This window comes from Heliangelus exortis, chromosome 4, assembly GCF_036169615.1.
Source record: "Heliangelus exortis chromosome 4, bHelExo1.hap1, whole genome shotgun sequence".
In the NCBI taxonomy this organism is placed as follows: domain Eukaryota; kingdom Metazoa; phylum Chordata; class Aves; order Apodiformes; family Trochilidae; genus Heliangelus; species Heliangelus exortis.
Window position 1 is genome coordinate 13,403,174 of NC_092425.1, and position 19,765 is coordinate 13,422,938.

General features: G+C 36.8%; 1 protein-coding gene across 15 annotated transcripts in view; it reads left to right on the forward strand.

Annotated features, from left to right (window-relative positions):
- The window catches only part of RAPGEF2 (Rap guanine nucleotide exchange factor 2), a 180,103-nt gene that overhangs the window by 115,940 nt on the left and 44,398 nt on the right, over positions 1-19,765 (forward strand). The window lies entirely within an intron of this gene.

A 19,765-nucleotide genomic window follows, 5' to 3' on the forward strand; every position in this document is an offset into this window, starting at 1 on the left:
TGACTTTGAGTTAATTACATCACAGTGATAAATTTCACTCTGGAACAAAATGTAGGGATAATAAAAGGGAAAAGTAGAGGTATTGCTTTACAAGAAAATTAATTTACCTTAGAGACTGTCCACCTATATGTAAGAGAAGGAAATCATACTTTGACATAGGAGTGGCATGCGATTGCAGAATTTGCATAGTTTATATATAAGTTTTAAATGAAATTTCTAGGACACAATGTAGCTCAGGAAAAAGCACCACTTTGGCAGTGAAACTTTTTCATGGCTGTTTTCCAGGTAGAAGTTATTTTGCTCAGAAAATGGGACTGAAAGATGGTGATTTTTTTAGTAGAGAGGGAAAGCAAGCTTTCAGTTTCATGGTGTACAGGCTTTCTCTTGCTTTGCCTAAAAGCTAAACTTAGTAAATTAATCCTTTTTGGTGATGAGATATTTTCATGTTAGCATGTTCCCAAAATCCTAAATCTTTTATTGATACCTGACTTGATCTTATTTCAAGGGGAGAGCCCTGCTTTACTTCAATGGCACACTCAACTAGACTCTAACAGCTTGATTTGTTAGGACAATCCAGAACTGAATGAAAAAAAATCTCCTCTGCAAAGTTTCACAAAAGACTGTGAATTAATTTTAGTTAATGCTGTTAAATCTTAATGTCATACAAGCTTGGTTAGGGAATGAGGGATATGGGTTAAATCTACTCTTCTGTGAAAACGGTGTGCAAACTGACCACTGTGATCATTGTGGTTAAAAATGGAAGGAGGAAAAGTGAAAACTGTGTTGTGTTTCCTACTTAATATAGGAAATAAAATTGGCAACATCACTCCTGTACTGATTGGATGTGCCTCATTGTTCACAAATGGGAAGAGTCTTAAGCAGTGCTTTGAGCATCTGTCTGAAGGGGATGATCCTTGATACACAACTGGAAGTGATGTTCCTAGATACACACCTGTTATCATCTGCTGAACATAAAGTAAAACTCTGTTCTGAGTGAAAGATGGCAGAGAAATGGAAGCTGGATTGTTGAAAATGTAGTTCTGTTTGGTTCTTGGAGGAAGGACTTCATCGGAGTTCATGCAGTTCAGTATATTCATTCTTTTTGGCTCTTGCTTTGCTGGTTTTAAGAGACAGAATCATAGAAACATTCTGGTTTGAAAAGACCCTTAAGATCATCAAATCCAATAGTTAACCCAGCACTGTCAGGTCCACTGCTAAACCATGTCTCTAAGCACCACACCTACTACAGGTCCTTTTAAGTATATCTCCAGGGATAGTGATTCAAGCACCTCCCAGGGCAGCTTGTTCTAGTGCCTCAGCTAGCTTTGTATTGCTTTCATTATAATTTTCCTAACCTCAAATATTAAGAGGTTAGGAATATTAGGAAATATTGCATAACGTTTCCCAAAACAGTAATTTTGTGGATGTTGAAACAAGTGTCTCTTGGAAAGCTGCACACATTGCATTGTATACCTGCTTTATTATGAAGAAAAATCACATGAAAGTTCCCATGGTAGACAAGGCCTTCTAAAATGCTATCTTTATCTCACTTGTCCTTTTTTCTTCTCTGTAGTGTTTCTTGGAACATTATTCAAGGTTATTAAAAAAAAAATTACAAGTATAATGGCTTTTAAAAACGTGACTTGAGATGCATAGTTCTTTCATGACTATGCAAAGATTAACAGCTCATAAATTGCAGGGCACATTGGAGTGACTTACAGCCTGTAAGAAAGGGTAAGTTACATTTTTACTTTGGATATTGAAATGAAGCTGAAATAAAAGATATGTTTCACTGCTACCCCAGTGATTCTTCTTTAGTGTTCATCTAGCTACTGTAGTCTTTTGATGTGCTTGACCTGACTTGAATTACTGAAAAATGTTGAAAGCAGTAAGTCAAATCTTTGGCTTGTTCTTACCCTATTTTAGTTAAAAAAGATCTGTGGCCCTGTTTGAGGTTCTTTCTTGCTCCTAGAATTGAGAAGGAAATGAGTGGTATTTTGAGGGAGAGTCCTGAGTGGTAGTTATTCTAATATAGTTATTTTAGTTTGGTGTGTAGTAGCACTGTTGGTTGATGTGCTTCCCTAAGAAATCTAGAATTGGAAAGAAATAAGCATTATTTTTTGGAAGTGATAATCCATACTGGTTTTTTTAACTCAAATAATGTAAACTGAGATAATTATCTGTGCTTTGAGTGAGCATCATGCAGTACTAATAAGACATGGGAAGAAGAGCTGTGATGTTGTGATCAGGTGGCTATGTTTATTAAGGTGAACGATCTGAGGTGGCATCACACTATAGATATTTTTATATACATGAAAGAAGAGAGATGTATGAAAAAGGACTCCTTATTATTCCTTTTCTTTTAAATTCTCTATTTTGGAAAAAAATAGAGTCCTCTTTAAAGACCAATAAAGGAGTTGCAGACTTTTCATGCGATTAGGAAGAAGTATTTCACCTCTTCCTAGCTACATTATGATACAGTCTTTAATGACATGACCATGTATATCTCCAGAAGATTAATTTCAAGATGGCCAGCTCTGGTTTAATGGGCAGCTGTTTGGTATTTTGCTTTAGCTTCATTGTTCAAATGGCCAGGCTGTGTTTATGGTGAACTGTTCAAGGTCCTGCTGCAATGTTCATGTGAATCATTAAAGCAGTGTGGAGACACTCATAATCTTCATTTTTCAGGTAGCTCTGCTGAAGCAGCTCTTTGGCAAAATGTAAGGAGAGAATTTTGAGAACTTGAGATGTTTATTTCTCAGCATAACTAGGCCTAAGTACGTGTTCAAAGTACAGATTTTTTTACTTGAATTTTCTGTGTATTGGCCCAGTTCAAGCAGCCATGGCCTAATGGATCACCTGAAGTGTTGATTTTAAGTGACTTGCTTGGCACCCTACCAGAGATCTGTGGTGGAGTCTGGCTAAATTCCTGTTCTCCACGGCAACATTTAACTGATGATTCTCTCAAAAGCTTTATTAATAGCAAATTTTGGGTAATTTCATAGTAATAACAGTGAAAACATCAGTGACATGTAGAGATGATAATGAAAATATCCTTGGTGCTTAGGAGATGTTTGTCTTTCTGTTACCATTTCAAGGCCTGTGGATTGCACGACATAAATGAAAGGAAAAAAAAAAGAAACCCCCCCACCCCCCCCCCCCCTCGATTTTTTTGCATATTGTGCATATGTGCACAAAACTGCTTTCTCTACCTTCTTAAGAAGTAGCTGCAATTTTTCTTGATAGGATGGATAGATGGCATTTCACGGTAGGGCATTTTTTTAACAAGTTTATGAAGTAGGAAAAGCTCAGGGCTCACAATGAGAACTGGGAAACTAATATAAACATTGTTACCAGTTTGGGCTACCGTTCCCAAGAGGCCAAATCTAATGGTGGTGTTAGAATACTTGGAAAGTGGTATTTTTGATGGGCCATACTAAAATGTGTCAATATAATACAGATGTTAACCTGAAAAGGAAAGACACCTTCCTCCAAAATACCTGAAACCTGCAGACTAAAATGATTTATCGTTACTGAGTTGTTGGTACTCCTGCCTGATTTTCAGGCATGCTGAAAATCCTGCTAAAAATGAGAGCTGCTGATAGCTAAAAATTAAAAAAATCCTGAAGTCAACCAACCAAAAAACCCAACCCAAACAAACAAAAAAAAACCCCCAGCAAAACAAAAAAAAACCAAACATCAAGCAAAAGGCTGAATCTTAAAAGAATCAAAAGGATCCTAAAATCCTTGAAGTAATATAGATTTGTTCCTGATTATTTAAGTTAATGAAGACAGAGTAGTAAAAGAAGCTATATAAAGCAGAAGATAATGGAGTATGTTGTGCTAAGTAGCATAGGTTAAAAATATCAGAGAACTCAAGTATGCACAGGGAGTAGCATGAAGTCCATTGTAACCAGAGGCAAGCACAGTCAGCCAAGGAAATCCTGTGCCTCCAAGCTTCAGATTAATTGATCCATCTGCAAAATATTTGCACTCCATTGCAGGGTATTGGCTGGAGAGTTTTAAGCAGTGATACTTAGCTTGTACTGAACATTTTCCAAGTGCATAAACTTAAAGAGCTTAGATGCTTCTTTACTTGAAAGGTTTACATGTCTGCCGCATCAATGAAATATCAAAATTTAACTGCACAAAGGTTGACAAAACTAGCTTTAGGAACTGTTTTCTAATCTGTAAACTAGAACATTTAAAACTGTTTAAAACATTTAAGCTGTTTTCAGACCATCAGCTATCCAGGATAATAAGTTATATTGATGCTGGAAACTCTTTAAGATTTTTTTTTTTTTTTAAAGCTTATTTGCTGTTTGTTTTTCTTCAGCTGTCCTAGATGGGCTTTAATCCTTGATGTATTCTAGGCTTTTAATTGCTACAAATTAGTCCATAACAGAGCATCCCTGATGTTTAAAGCTGAACTAATCTTACTAACCCTTTTATAAATACACAGTGGTATGGTTGGTATGATTTTTTTTTTCTTGACTGAAATAAATACAAGTTCTTTGGGATCTCTGGGTTGTTTAGTCAAAATCTGATTTTCATTTTTTATATCCTAGTTGCAACAACAAATATATAACTAGACTATTAATTATTTTTACTTATTATTATTCATGTATTGTGGTTAGCATTCTCTAAATAAAAATAAAATAAATAAAAAAAAATAGAGTATTTCAAGAGTTCATGCTGAGTAGGTATAATACTGATGCAGTGTTTCTAGTGTTCATTGCCAGTAGACAAGTACATAAGTGTAGGTAATGTTAGGGGTTTGAGAAAAGTGAGGGATTAATGTCTTGAAATTTACAGTTGACCAAAGAACCTTGAACCTTCTATGCTTAATTTCCAATATTGTATTTAAAAGTCTGAGAGCTGTAGTGCAAGAGAAGCATGGGATGACACCTGCAGGGCTGCAGGCTTTTATAGGATTCTCACCTTTATGTACTTAACCCATCAATCTGTTACTGAAAAGTACTGGATTGTTGGTTGTTCTTCCAATTTTGTCAACTTGCCAGTAGTCTTTTTTGCTGCTCATTTTGAGATGGTGATGATTCAGCTGAGAACTCCAGAAGAATAAACTGTCCGTGAGCCTCCAGTCCGTGGGTTGCTTGTGAAAGATGATCCTATGCCCAGGAGCTGGAATTTTTGGGAGTTTTTGTCATTCCTTCCTAAACTTTGTGTTTGTATGGGGATATTAGAAGGGCAGATGAAGGACAACAGATTTCAGTGCTTTTATATTTGTGATGTTGAAGGCAGATACCCTTCTGTCAACATAGCACCTGACCCAAATACTGCTGCTATGTAGTCCCTAACACATCTGAGACATAGGGGTGGAGATAAGCTATTGCCTAGTTTAGTCATACAATTTATTTTTTTTTCTTGGAAAATGAGAAGGATCACAACAGACTTCATTTAGTGGAGTGGCTGGAAGACAGGATGAAATTTTATGTAGGTGTTTGCAATTGTAGTAAGACGAACCTCTTTTAGGGCACAGCACTCCAAGGTCCAACCAGGTGTTCCAGGAGAAACTCACAAGTAGTGCTCTGAGTCTGATGCTCTCAGGGCTGAGCAGCCTGAATCGGTGCTACTGCTCCAAAAGTGGCCTCCCCTCTGGCTTCCTCAGGTGTGAGCTTTATTGGCCCCCTAATCCTGCTCATGCGCAGTAGGGGCCCGCCCTAATCAGGCACAGGTGGGCTTAACACAAGCTCATGCCCACTGCCTGGCAATTAGTGCCACCTGGTTGCCTCATTTCACTACAATTTGCACTTGTGATGCAGGACTTGGTTATGAGACTAATGCAGTATGATAATACACAAGAATATGGGTCCAGCCTTTGGGCAAAAAGGCTTCACATGTCTTTTTGGGTTGCTCTCACTGCAAATGTAAACCTTGCTATCATGAACCAACTTCACAGTATTTAGCTAACCTGGCACATTCTACTTGGCCTAAACTTAAAGCTGATCAAAAAGCTAAAAATAAGGGCATCAGGTTTTTTGTGATCCTTGGTCTCCATTGCAAAGGTTGGAGTAAAAAATTCCAGCATGTCTGGTTCCCTTTTCATGAAAAGCAGGGAGTAGCCTGCTAAATCTCATAGCTTGGACTGGCTAGTTTTCTAGCCTTCCCAGCATGCTGGGTTATAGGCAATTTGATGTCTCCTGTAATATGCCATTCCTACCAAAGCCTGTATGGAGTGTCATAAAAAGGTGTCAAATATTTTGGTCTGTAAAAAAAAAAATCACAAGCTTCTGTACTGGATACAGTACTGGATACTGTGCTGGGCAGTGGATGGGAGAGTGGGTGTCTCTCCTTTAGTTAAAAGGCTTTCTGGTTTTTGCCTGTCTTCTGAGTTCCAGTTTAGTGACTGCTGTAAATGACAACAGAGAACTCTTCACTATTTGACAAAATGTGCAGATTTTGCTTTGAATGTAAAGATGGTTGTGACTCTGAACTCAAATATATGCATATCTCCATGATATTGGCTTCTTGTAATGGACACGATGGCTCTTTGGACTGGGAATATGAAAACTGATTTAATACAAGTCTTCTCTTTCAGCCCCTGCTTCTTGACTTGAAGCAAGAGCCATTTTTCAACACAGAGGAAAAAATAGAGTTGTGGGATGCAAAGAAGTGCAAAGTATCACATTATAGCTGTCTTTAGTAACTCTCAATAAGCTGTGAAATGCTATGGCAATGGTAAAATGTAGCTCCATGTAGCACTTGTAGCTTTCTACCTGTCGATAATGTCTTTCAACTATCCCAGGGTTGTTTGGTGTCCTAGTGAAAACATTGCTGATACTCAGGATCTGCAGTTACCTGATCTCCAGAGGTATTTGGACAGCCAGGGAGGAACTGCATTGTAAACCCAGACAATAACCCAGTGGTCAAATACCTCAACCTGTGATTTCTTTCACTCAGTCTATAAATATTGCCTCATTTTAGCTGACTGCAGCCTGTCAGCTTGCTTGCTTACAGCACAGATGCTGAGCACTGGGTCATTTGGACACACTGACTGGGTAGGATTTATTAGTTTATAGCTTGACTCCAAACTGTGACTTTGCAAGTAAGAAAAATGGATTAAAGCTTTTTTTTAAATTTTTTTTTTTCCTTTTCCATCCTCTGAAGAATGATTTAATGAAAATTTCCTGCTGTATTGTAGGTCTGCTCCCTTTGTGTATTTAGTCATGTTGGCTTGCTTTATAGTTGAAATTAGGCTTTTAGTGTTCAGTGCTGCTGTTATTCCTGCAGAGCCAGGAGAATGGGAGCTGGGTTGTGCTGTTAGGACTCCATCCACAGCATTGTTTCTTAAATGTGTATCTGCTGCTGTGTGCCTGCCAACCTACCCAATGCTGTAGGAGTTGCATGTATGTCAGGAAGGTCTAATGTGGGTTGATTTGAAAAGGCATGGTAATGCCTGAAAAAGAGAATATAGCTGCTCAGCTGGACCACAAATTGTTCGTGTGACTGATCATTTGAAAACAGGGTGATGACGGACATGGTATCTGAAAAATTAACGTCTTTGGTTGAAAAAAAATCATCATTCCAGATTTCGGGAAAGTTAAACTGAATTGTTGGAATTATCTCTTAGTTGGCGGCATCCTAGGTCTGTGGAACCATCAGCTTTGTTCTCATTTTCAACCAACTACATTTTTTGTTCTCTTGATTTTATTTTTTTTTCCTTATAAGTAAGCAGCTAAAGGTACTTCAAAATGTGTATACTCTGCCTCAGCAGCTTCAGTGATCAGTGTACAGCTTGACCTCCAAATCTTAATGTATTCCTGACAACAAGCTAGGGGAAAAAAAAAATCTTCCAAATACTTGGCAGGCAGTAGCTCTTTACTCTTCTAGATTGCTCAGGAAAGAGCCAGATGTCAGACTTGGATGGGTCTCAGTGGTGTGCTTGCCTTTTTGGTTTTGACCCACATCACCAGTGGATTTTTAGCTATACTTTTTGGGCTTTGAATATGAAGCTGACTGTAGGGAGCTTTAGTTTGAAATATCCATAAATAATGTAGAAGAATTTTTTCCTCTCTTGTCCTCACCTTTAAGAACTACCAGGAAAAGGAAAATCCTTGAATTTAGGGGTTTCAGAGCCTTTGTAAAGTGTCCTACTTAAATAATTAACTCTCTATCTGGAAATGGTGGTCTGCTGAATTTTTTAAGGCAACAGAGGAGACTCAAGCTAATTCTTTTAAAAGTGAAGCTGTTCACAGCTGTAGGAGCAGAACAAAAAGCAAACTGAAATTAAAACACAGTTAGTTTCTGTTAATAGCTGTAGGTGTACTTCTCCTTGCCTCTTGGGATAGGACTTCTGCAAATATCTATTGTCTGGTTCCAGGACTTTCTGTGCTGTTCAGTCTTGCTAATTTCCAAAACAAGTGGCTCTTTTAGTTACCATTCACTTTTTAGTTTTGTGAGAAGAGAGATTTCTTACACTTCAGAGCAAAGAATTGCAGATATTTCTGTTTAGCAGAGAGTTTCCAAGGTCTCCTAATACATTATTCCTAAATAAATGGGTATTAAAGCATAGTTTCACAAACAGTGGTATGCACATGAGCAGTACTATGCAGAAAATCCAGTTATCTACCTATTTGCTGTTGAAGGAAGAGGTTGTTTAGGCAGCTAAATGTCACTTCTACACCTGCTACTTCCATTTGTATTGTACGTTACTATTCCTTCTTTGGCTCTGGTACCCAGGGAAAACTAAATTTAGGAATTCCTGAGTTACAGTAATACAATTTTTTTTTGTGTGTGTGGTTTTTTGTTTAAGTGTTTTTTTTGTTTTGTTTTGTTTAACCTCCTTAATCTCTTGCACCATGCAGTGTTACAGCAAAGTCCACCCCAGCATTCTCATAAATCGGTCATTAAGATTTGATACTCAAATTTTCTGTTTACTGCAAGGTGATCTAATGGAGTAGGTGATGTGCATCCTGTGTCTCTATAGCTTTTCTTCTGGTAGGTGTGAGGAAAAAAAATGAAGTTCACTTATTGTATTTATAGAACAGGCTTCAGTTACTGGTCCCCATATTTCCAGCTGATTTCTGTGCTGCTTATTTTTAATGTGGCTTGGCAATCTCTGATTTAAAATCTCCTCCTAAATAGGTACCATTGAGATATTTTGTGGTGTCAGTAGAATATATATAAGTTGCTACATGAAATGTGGTTTTTAGTATGCTGTTGACCTAAGGCAGGAATATAGGGAATGCTTTAATCTCTGTGTGCACACCTGCAGAGACACAAATATATAAATTTCTGGAAGTCACAGATGGATGCCAACATTTTAATCATAATAACATGGGGCTTCAGTTGAATTGATGTTATCTCCTTGCTCCAGAGCAGCCTTGGTTTTAGCAGGTACCATGTAGGGCCTTCTTGTTTGGCTTCATCATTGAAGGAACTTTGAAAAGCATTACCTTGTGAATAATTGTTGTGGATATTTGGAAAATTTAGCTAATTACTTTGGGGGGGGGGGGAGGGGGGGAGAAGGGGGAAGAGGGCTTGAGCTTAGCATTTGATACTACAGTTCTGAATAACTGAGAGGCTACAAGGAAAAGCTCTGTGGGTTGTTTCAAAATTCAATGAAATATTGTTAATGTAAAAGATGGTTGGTTCTGTGTTGGTTTGTGTAAATATTTTTAAATGGCTCTGCATGGTTGTTGCTGCACCATGCTTCAGAATTTAGGCAACATCTTTGCACTTTCTAAAGGCTCTCTGCTGAAAGAAGAAAAATAGTCCTTTACTTTTTCCCTTCCTGTGCTCACAGTGAGCACGCACAAGTAGGGCTGTTGTCCAAACAAATAAGTAACTCAAAGTCAGAATCTTGTTCTGTGTGGCAAAATAAAAACATGTGATGGCATGATACCATGTACTGTTTTAAAATTTTGTCAGTGAAAATTTTTATTGATTTTCATTGGCTGCCATGTGATGGAAATGTAAATAAAATACTCCAGCAAGCAAAGCTGGGAATGTTTTAACAATATTTACTACTGTTATATTGCTATGGCATGAGTACAGTTGCACTTTAAAAACTCATAAAATCAGTAATGCATTGGGTTAAGTAACAGGGATTTTAGTATGACATTAAAATCATAGGCAAGGTAAAATAATACAGCTTCAGTCATGTATAAAGAAAAATGCTTGTGATTTAAAAATATTTCAAGTTGTTTTGTTGCTGTACTATATTTGTTCAAAAAAACAGCAAGACATTACTTATTCTACTTTATAATGCAAATATGCATTCTTTTTTTCTGTACATTAGTCTCTTTCAAAAATCACCTAAGTTTAAAAATATCATCCCTTTTTAAAGCAAAATTATTAACTTTTTCTTTTTACCAGCAGTTTAAAAATATTTTAAATATTATTTTGAAAAGCTCACTGTTAATACACTTAAGACTCTGAAGACTTTGGTTATAAGCAATACACATTTTTGCTTTATATCAAAGAATGCTACAATCAGAATATATTTAAAACCAAGGTTGAACAAGTGTTTCCATAGCCTCTTGTATGCTGAGAATATGCATCCTGCAGAATAGCACTTCTTAATTTTTTTTTTTTTCTTGTGGTGAAGCAATAATGTGTATCTTCCATTGTCAGACAGGAAAAATAAATGGAACTTCCATGGTACAGCACTGTACCTGCAAAACAGGTACTTGCAGTGCATGATTTCTTATTTGGAGCCAGTCATTAGTGGAAGAAACAATGCATGTTCCTCCCCTGTTGCTTAAGTTACTGAAAAGCAAAGGCATTGGATTAGGGAAAAAAAAACCGAACAAAGACCAGTTTTCTTATTCCTTGGTACTATAAAGCAAAGATAATTGCTTAAGTTAAAACTCTAAGAGTGGAATTAAGATGGCTGCAGCCATCGCAAATAAGAATAAAAAGAAGTCCATTTAATTGCTCGTCTATCACCATGTCTCTAGAGATTCATCAAACTTCTTTCAATTAATCTGGTATTTTATAGGGGTAAGACTCAGTGTACAAATGAAAGTCTCCAGTTTTTGTGTCTGTGCAAAGAAAATATCTTTAAGAAAATATCTTCCTTGGAAGTGTGCAAAATACTTTAGTCTTTACTTAGAAGCTGCTAGTAAGAGAAACTAAAATGTTACATGTTAATTATGTTTATTTTTGTCTTTTTCCTGGTTTTGGTTAGTCCTCTTCTGAATTATAAGAGTATAAAAACTAAGCTGGCTTCAGGTTTTTCCTCTTGGAGGAGTGACATGGATCTGGAAGGGATTTTCTGGGTCACTGCCATTACAGGCTGTTGCACAGCACGTTGATAACTTTGTCTAGCTCCGGTTTGAAAGCCTTCTCTACCACAGCTCCTGTTGAGCCTGGTTTTGAGAATCTCTGTGGTTCATTAGATAGCAACCTTCTTTCAACCTCTGCTCATTAGGCTTTGCACCTGCATTCCCTTTTACTGGAAAGACTTCTTTTCTCTCCTTCCTATTTTTAGCTACTGATCAAACCCAGAGAGCAGCTTGGGCTGCAGGAGCCGCACTCCTCTTGGACTTTTCAAGTACCAGTTTTTCTGCTTCTGAGAATCCTGGTAGTTCTCTGAATCTGTGTGTTATGGCTGTAAGTCCATCTTTATTGAAAACATAGCTGGGAATGTGTGTGGTGTTTCTAAATAAGCTCTCTGCTGGGGCCATGGAGAAGAGCCCAGAACTTCTGTGTTTCTGGGTGATGCATGCTGTGATTTCATTGAGTTCTCCTGCTGCTCCATCACCTTCTGATTAGTGACTTGTGCAACTCTTTTCACAGTAATTTCTGACAGATATATTTCTAGATTCTTGGGATTTGTGTCCCACGTGCATGATCTCACATCTTCTCATGGTGCATTTTATTTCTCTTTCTCCAAGTCGGAGTCATCCTACTCTCATAGAAGAGTGTCCTGCTACTTGCTTGTACCCACAGCATATCTTTGCCCTGGGATACCAACAGGTACCCCACTTGGGAAGAGGGGAATGATCATCTCTATATCATCTCTATATATAATTCTTCATATTGCATCTTTTAAACCCACAGTATTAGTTGGGTAGCCCTTTATTTTTTTCTTTATTCTAGAATTGATTCACTCTGATTTCTTCTGGTATTGTAAGTTAGCTCAGTGTTGCAAAAGTCAGTGCTGTAGTTCAGTAAGTAAACTGCAGTATTTCAGATCAGCTGTATTTCAGAACTGAGGTGTTAATTCAGGACTGTCTGAAAAACTTAAGCTTTGTTATATTTGCTACAGTGCTGTAATCATGACGTGAAATGTTCTGTGATAAGGTATAAAACAAAGGAAGCAGTAACACATGGTTTAGGAACTCTCCTATTGGAGGTTTTAACACCTGAATTTGTATGGATATCACAGGTCTTTGCTTTAATCATTTAAAATGTGCCCAGGACAGATGTTTTCACCTTTGAGGTAGATTCTTCACTTGTCTGTAGTGGTTTTCAATCTTGAGTGGTGCTTTAAAGGTGAAAATAAAATCTGGCTGCAGGTTTTACCTCTGCTGATGTGATTGCTCTTTAGCATCCCCCAAGCCCTGCTGTATAAGACATCCAAAATGAGTCTGAATACAAGGTGTGCAGGAGCATCCCCTGACTGAAAAGGTTCTGCAGGATTTAAAACATGTTTCTTTAAAACATTGGAATTAGCATTTCCTGTAAAAGTGTGTGCCCACTTAAAGTGTTCTTAAACATTTTTGCTTTTACATAGCTAGGCATGAATCTTTTGTCTGATTTCCTGTGGAAGCAAAGCTTGTGACCAGCTTCTCTGTTACTTCCTCTCCCACAGCTGCATCTAACAGGACGAATAGTTCAAGATTTAACCTTCTAGGTCTTCAAAAATCCTGAAAGTAGGCCATTTAGTTTCTAGCTCAGCAGTAGTTCTCAGCATATTGAACATCCAAAAAGCCACAAGAGGAAGTATTTAGAAATATCTAACTGTGGGAAAAACATCAACTGGAACATGTATTACGTTAGTATGAAAATTGGTTATTCCCAAGAGAGAGATCTCTGCAAAGCCAAGCTTTATTAATTTTTTGTTCTTTTTTTTTTCTTTTTTTTTTTTTCCCCCTCCACTTCTACTGCTGTTAAATAAAGGGAAGCTTTTACTTAAGTTCAGTGGTTGAGCTCAGTTTTCTATTCCCCTTCCCTGGAGATGCTTCAGAAGGCATTTGAAATGCCTCAGAACAGTCTTTCCTTCAACCTAAGCTGCAATTGCCATTGAGTGCGTGTCCCGAGTTGTCAGTTTTCTACTTTTTCCAATTATGTAGATTTCCACAACGTGAATTCGATTCCCAGTTTTATTCAGTGTTTTTGGGAAGCTGTTAGTGTGCAGGCATGGGCTGTGCAGACCCATGTTGGGGATCTCACTGCCAGTGCTGGGTGACAGTGTGGTGCTACCAGGAATGATGTGCAATGCCTCGTGCAGACATAATATGCAGGAATAAAGATTCTGATTTTTGCAGTAGTTCAACATGACTAAGACTGATCTAAATTGTAGACACTGGATGAAACTAAAATAAACAATGCCGAACTCTTCTTAGAGAGAGAAGGGGAGAAAGAGCAGGAAATCATACATACTCCCTTCTGCAAGGGGAGATTTATGTACTTCCAGTGCACTCTTTGGAAAAAAAAATGTAGCAGGCTGTGTTGCTCCACATGGTTGAGGTTGACAAGGAGTTGTGGGTACTTAAACATATATCCACAGTCAAAACAGCTGTAAAATGGTCTTTTCAGTTTGGTCCCTGGTGCAGAACTGCTCTAACTTTAAAACCACTCTGGTCTTCTGTATTGTAAGAGTGCTACATTCTCCTTTGTTGCCCAGTGAAGATGTTATGCTTTTATCAGGTATTTTCTGACCAAGACAGACTTCTGAGTGTAAGGTTCTAAATAAAAACACTCTGATCTCACAGCTTTTTTGCTGTTGATAGTAAATACGTTGTAATGGTTTGAGTTCAGAATTACAGAAACCTGGGAAGACCTTTGGAAAATTTTTTTGCATGATTTAGTTCAATATGATTTAGTTTTGTTTACTATGATTTGGTTCAAATCAATTCTGCGTTTTTTTATCTCTATGATAACTATTTTTTTTTTAAATTAATTTAAACTCACATTTGTGTTTATAGGAGGAATATTGTTTATTCCGGATTTCCTGAAGGAAGGCACTTCTGCTTATAAAGTGCTACGTCCAATCTGTGACACAAATGCTGTCAAAAGAAAAAGTAAATACTAAAACAGGCCAAGTTCTAGATCAGATAAGGTGGTTATGCTAAATAGGAATGGGTGTGTGTCAGTCATGCATTTCATACTTTTTTCCTTTGAACGACTGGTCCCTGAGAGCTTTTCTTCATTCCCAGATACCCATTTACATTTCACCACCTCTGTCCCTCTGCAGAAGTCAATAATCCTTCAAGCAAAGGCTAATTATGTTCAATGCATTACATGCTCATAGGGTTTGCTGCTGAGAGCTACGGGATGTGCAATAAATGTCATTCTGTGTTTCATAAGGGAAACAAAATGAAGTTTCTCTGTACTTCCTCCGTCTTGCTCTGTCCCCAAGACCTGTAGATCATGTTGCATTAGCTTAAACCTCTGAAAAGTTTTATTGAGGGCTACTTACCCCTAGCAAACTATCAGTGCAGGAAAATGCAAAGAGCTTGCCAGAAAAGATCTTTGATAATGCTTATGTTTCTGTTACAAGTGTTCTGCTGTGGGCTTTGTATATAAACTGATGGCATAACATCAATAGCACCCAAATTTTCAGAACATGAGTTATGTCTTGTGCTCAAGATTAATGTTTTTAAGAGTAGTTAGTTCATCGTGTCTGAGACAGTTTCACTTTAAGATGTCTAGTTGAGGAAAATTTGGAGATTCAAAATGGATGTGATATTATTGTATAAAGTCAATATTATACAGAACACATAATTCAAGTTGGAATGCTTTTATTTAACACTCACTGAAGTTTTCAGAGAAAATACATTGAAATTTTTTAATGTAATGTAATTTCCTCTAGTAAGTACAAGGAAGTCCTGCTTCCATGGGAATTGCATTCTAGTTTGACATATATATAGCTTAAACTTTCATTTTAAGTTTTACTCTGAACTAGGCACGTAAGTCTGCATCATGTCTGTAGACAGAATCAATAGAAATTACTTTATTATTCTGTAATTACTTACACTGGCTGCTGTGTTTTAAATCACTGAACCATAAATGTTTTCCTTGATGTGTGTCTTGGTTAGTGAAAGAATTATGTGGAAATAACATGTTGGTGAATACCCACCATTTTTTATTAGAAGTATTTCCTCCTTTGGTCATTAAACACTATAAAACTGGGTGTATCCTTAAAAGACATACAACAGACTTACAAACATTGAATATAGAAATGAACATTTACATAAAATGGTGAAATAAATGTTACTGAATTAATAGAAGAATACAGGGTTAGTAAAAGTTTGTAATTTACTTATTTAGATTTGTGGAACTAAGTGCATTGATGAAAGAATGTCTTTATTATGGTTGCTTTTATTATTTTATTAGTAAAGATGTCATACAAAGTCACTGCTCAGATGCATGCATTTAGAAGCTGAGGAATAGGTGTTTGCTTGCAGTTCTTTAATTTCAGAAGTGGAAAACCAAACTAAACAAACCTTCACAACCAAAAATTATTGAGGGATACTATTTCAAGGAAGAAAAGGTTTTGGTGTCATTTAACTCATGTTTTCCTGTTTTCCTACCTTTTTATGCTATAACCCAAAGATCTTAATATCTCGTCCAGTAAATATTCTGAAAATATATATATTTTTCAAATATTGTATTAGAAGGATAAGTGGAATGATTTACTGACTAGAAGTTACAATGTAAGTTGCCTTTTGTTATACAGAAAGGCATGCTCTAGGGTAGGAGAAAATCATGATGTTCTTAAAATAGGAGGAACTTATTCAGAGCAAAGTAATTGTTGGCTTTGCATGCATAAAGCAGTGACTCACTTTGAGGGTGGGAGTAAAAAAATGCTGCTTTTGATAGAAGATGTGATGGGGTTTAAGGTATTGTACAGGTCAAAATAGAGATGCCTCTTTGAACTTAAGATACTTCCACAAAATTGTTTAAGTTGTCATTTGTTTTAGGGTTTTCAAGTAATAAAATCCTAGAGTACCCTGGTGTACTTGTTTTCCTCTGGTCTCTGTACACATGTGTAAACTGTTTAAATGTGTGCAGGTACACACACATACTCAGTTATTTAAAGCTACATGTATATTTGTACCATCAAATAAATAGGACTTTGGTGTTAACTATTTTGTATGTTCATTTTTGTATTAAAAAATTTGTCCCTCTGTTATATTTCATTAGATGTATACTTATGCAGCCTTAATTTTTCTCACATACAAAATTTGTTCTGAAAATACGTTATCAGGTCAGATATCGAATGTTTTTAATGAGTAACAGTTACTTAATGTAGTGTATGTATATTTTGAAGCCATATTTACTTAAGAATAAATTATGCATTATTTTTTCTAAATTACCCTCCAATATTTTTACTGTGTTCTACTAGTTCCTTCTGATGCTGCAACTCCAAGTGTTCAGTAATAAAGTTACAAAATGTAGTTGTTGGCTTTAGCAAAGCTATAGTTTAGTGCTATTGTAGAAAAGTAAGTGCTTGCTATGCAAAATATACAGCCTGCTTTTGATCCTTATTGCTGTGAATGACTCCTTAAAAATAGCCACCATGCCATGAAAATGGAAAACAAGATAAAAATGCCTCTTCAGTTGTGATGCCATTTGTGGTGTCTTCAGTCTGTGATAGGTGATGCTACTGGGGCAAAGCAGACTTTCTCATGTTGCTGCAGTTTGGAAGATTAGGCATCTGCTAGGTCTTCCCTGTGCATGCTTTACAATATTCCAAGAAAACCTATATTTTTACTCTGATACTAAATACTAAACTCAGTACTATATTGTTGAATTGAATGATAAATGCCAGCAGAGTGCTTTAAAATGTCATAATAAAGTGATATTCAGTAACACAGCAAATATATCTGTTTTAGTGAAGCTAACTGTCATGTTTCCCAGAAGTGGAGATTGATGTTCTTAGTCCATTTTCCACTTCATAGAAAATCACAAATTCATGAAGTGCTTTTCTACTCATGTTGCATTGCTAGGAAAGAACCAGATGTATATACCCTGGTGTGTGTCAGACAGCTTTGTACTGGTTGCTGGCACTGCCAAGGTTGTTGAACATGGAATTTTAATCTTGCTCTGTGCATGGGAAATCATTTACCAAACGTTGTGCTCCAGAAGTTATAGGTATAGCCTGTGACAGAGAAGACTTAATCACATCTGCTTTTTAAATTGTCATCAGTGCTTAACTTTTCTCCCCATTATGTACAACTGTACATTATTTTTAATAGTAGTATGTGGCTCAGATGGAAATGCATGGATTTCCCCGCCACACTCTTCATTAATCTTACAGTGCAATTTTTCAGCTTGTTTAATTTCTGTATATTTTTTTTCCCTTGCACAAATTCTCACTCTTAGCTGGGGGCAGGGCAAAGTGGGTGGTGCTTTTGGGCACATACCACAAAACAGTATTCTGCAAAAATGTGAGCATGTGCTTTCTGCTTGTGAATAGTCATCTTTGATTAGGATCAAAGTGAGTAGTTAGGTTGCCCTAAGTAAAATGTCTGCCTCTTGATCTTCTGCTGTCACCACTTGGCAAGTCCAGCTCATGCAGCATGGCTTTAACTTGAGGAGTTATTCTGAAACCAGTGATCACCGAACATGCAGCTAAATGTCTACAGTCAGAAAAATTTGGAAGGCTTGCTTTTATTTGCCATGTATTTCATCAGTTATTGTGGAATCCATTGACTCTTCCTATAGCCTGTGTAGTAACAACACATTGTTGCTGTTCATTTCAAGTGCTAAGTGCAGTCATTATATTAAACATCTCTTGATTTCATGTCTTAGCAGACTAGTTGGATTTGCTTTGTAAGGTTCTTAAGCATTGTTACTGCATTGATAAAATAATAAATGCAATTGTTAATGATGTGGAGGTACTTGAAGGGCACTATGAAAAGTTAAACAAGTTTGGCTGGGCTTAAGACTGTTGATACATACCTCCCTGTGGAATTAGTATTTGGTTTTGATTGCAATTGCTATCACTTTATAAAATGTAAAGCTTCCAAAATAAAAACTTACTACACAGTAAGTTATCATTAAATATGCAAATCTCTACATGGATTGTTCCTGTATTTCAAAATAATATACTTGGAAAAATCCCTAGACTATTTGAAAATTCTAAAAGATTGTGCTTGTAGGAGTATTCATCAGCACATTGCAAAAAGCCGTGGTGTCTCCTTTACTATACATTCTATCTATGGAATATATACTTATTTGTAGACTGGCTTAAATAATGATAAAATGGATATAATGGCCAGAATATTAGTAAGTACTGTTCAGTACTGTTGTGCTAATTTAAACCTACAGATTAAAAAGGGAAGTAGCAGAGACAACAAATACTATATCTAATGTCTTCATACTGATCTTCCCCTTTTGGTATATCATCAGCATTGGTGAACATGAGTAGATTTTTCTGGAGGCAGCATCCTTAGCTGTATGTATTAGAGTATTGCGTTTGTTAATTGCCCTTTCTTTGTTTATTGGTATATGAAGATCAACTCTAGCTCTGGGCTTACTGAAGCTTTTTAGGTTTACTTATGACTGGTTTGTGTTTTTAGCCTCTCTTTCAGGTAAAATGTTAAGAAAGAATTGTTTAAAATGTAGCTGGTTTTGCTTTCCCTGATGCAGTCATGCTGTGAAAAAGAAGAAGTCTTTTTTCAGGTGTATTAGATTAGAAAATTCCAGTCAGTCTAAAGAAGACTAAGGTTTCAAGTTACCTGGGCTCTCAGCACAAATCCTAAAGCCAAAGGTTCCTCAAGGGCTTGTTCCATAAACAGTCTTAGATGAGGCCAACAAAAGTAAAATCATTCGGTATCTGAATAGAGCTAATAATTTTCTCAATTGCACTCTCTTGTGACTTGCAGATAGCATTTCTTATAACCTTTCATACTGATGAACCTATTCTATCTTAGTGCTGACTGAACTTGTACTTTCATTCCCACCTAGGGAGAATGGTAGCAGTGCCAAGGTAGCATTCAGAACTGATATGGGTGGACACAGACTGTGTATGACCTGCTTGGTATATACACACCTCTCTACAAAGTATCTACCTTGTCGGAGTTGAAAAAAAAATATATCAACGAGCAAAGGCATTTTTTTTCATAATTGAGGCATTTATTGCATACCAAAATTGATATATTAACATTACCTAGCAGTGGGATGACAGCTTCTTGGGGAGAAAAGTAATTTGCTCCTGAAACAGCATTTCAGTATATCTTCAGAGAACAAATATTTTCCTTTATCAAAGTTTACTTTCTGCAGTCTGGCAACGTTTACACTTCTTAAAGATTTTCATGGGAGTTATGTGCATAAATCAATAGCAAAAATATACATCACAGATCTTGGTGAATGGTTCCTAAGTGATCAAATATAATGTCTCTAGCAGCTCTTCAGCAATGTGTCTTAGCAGACTCGTATCAGTATTGTAGCTCTTTGCAGTTGTGTCATTCTTCACACATATCCTATCTTCCATCGTATTATTTGGCTCAAAGTATAACAGATAGCTCAGTGGCTTGGATTTTACTTGTCTATAGCTTACTTTGTCAACTTTAAAAGTAAAAGGCTTAGCCAAATCCAGAGCCCTTTTTGCTTGTTTTTTTGTTTT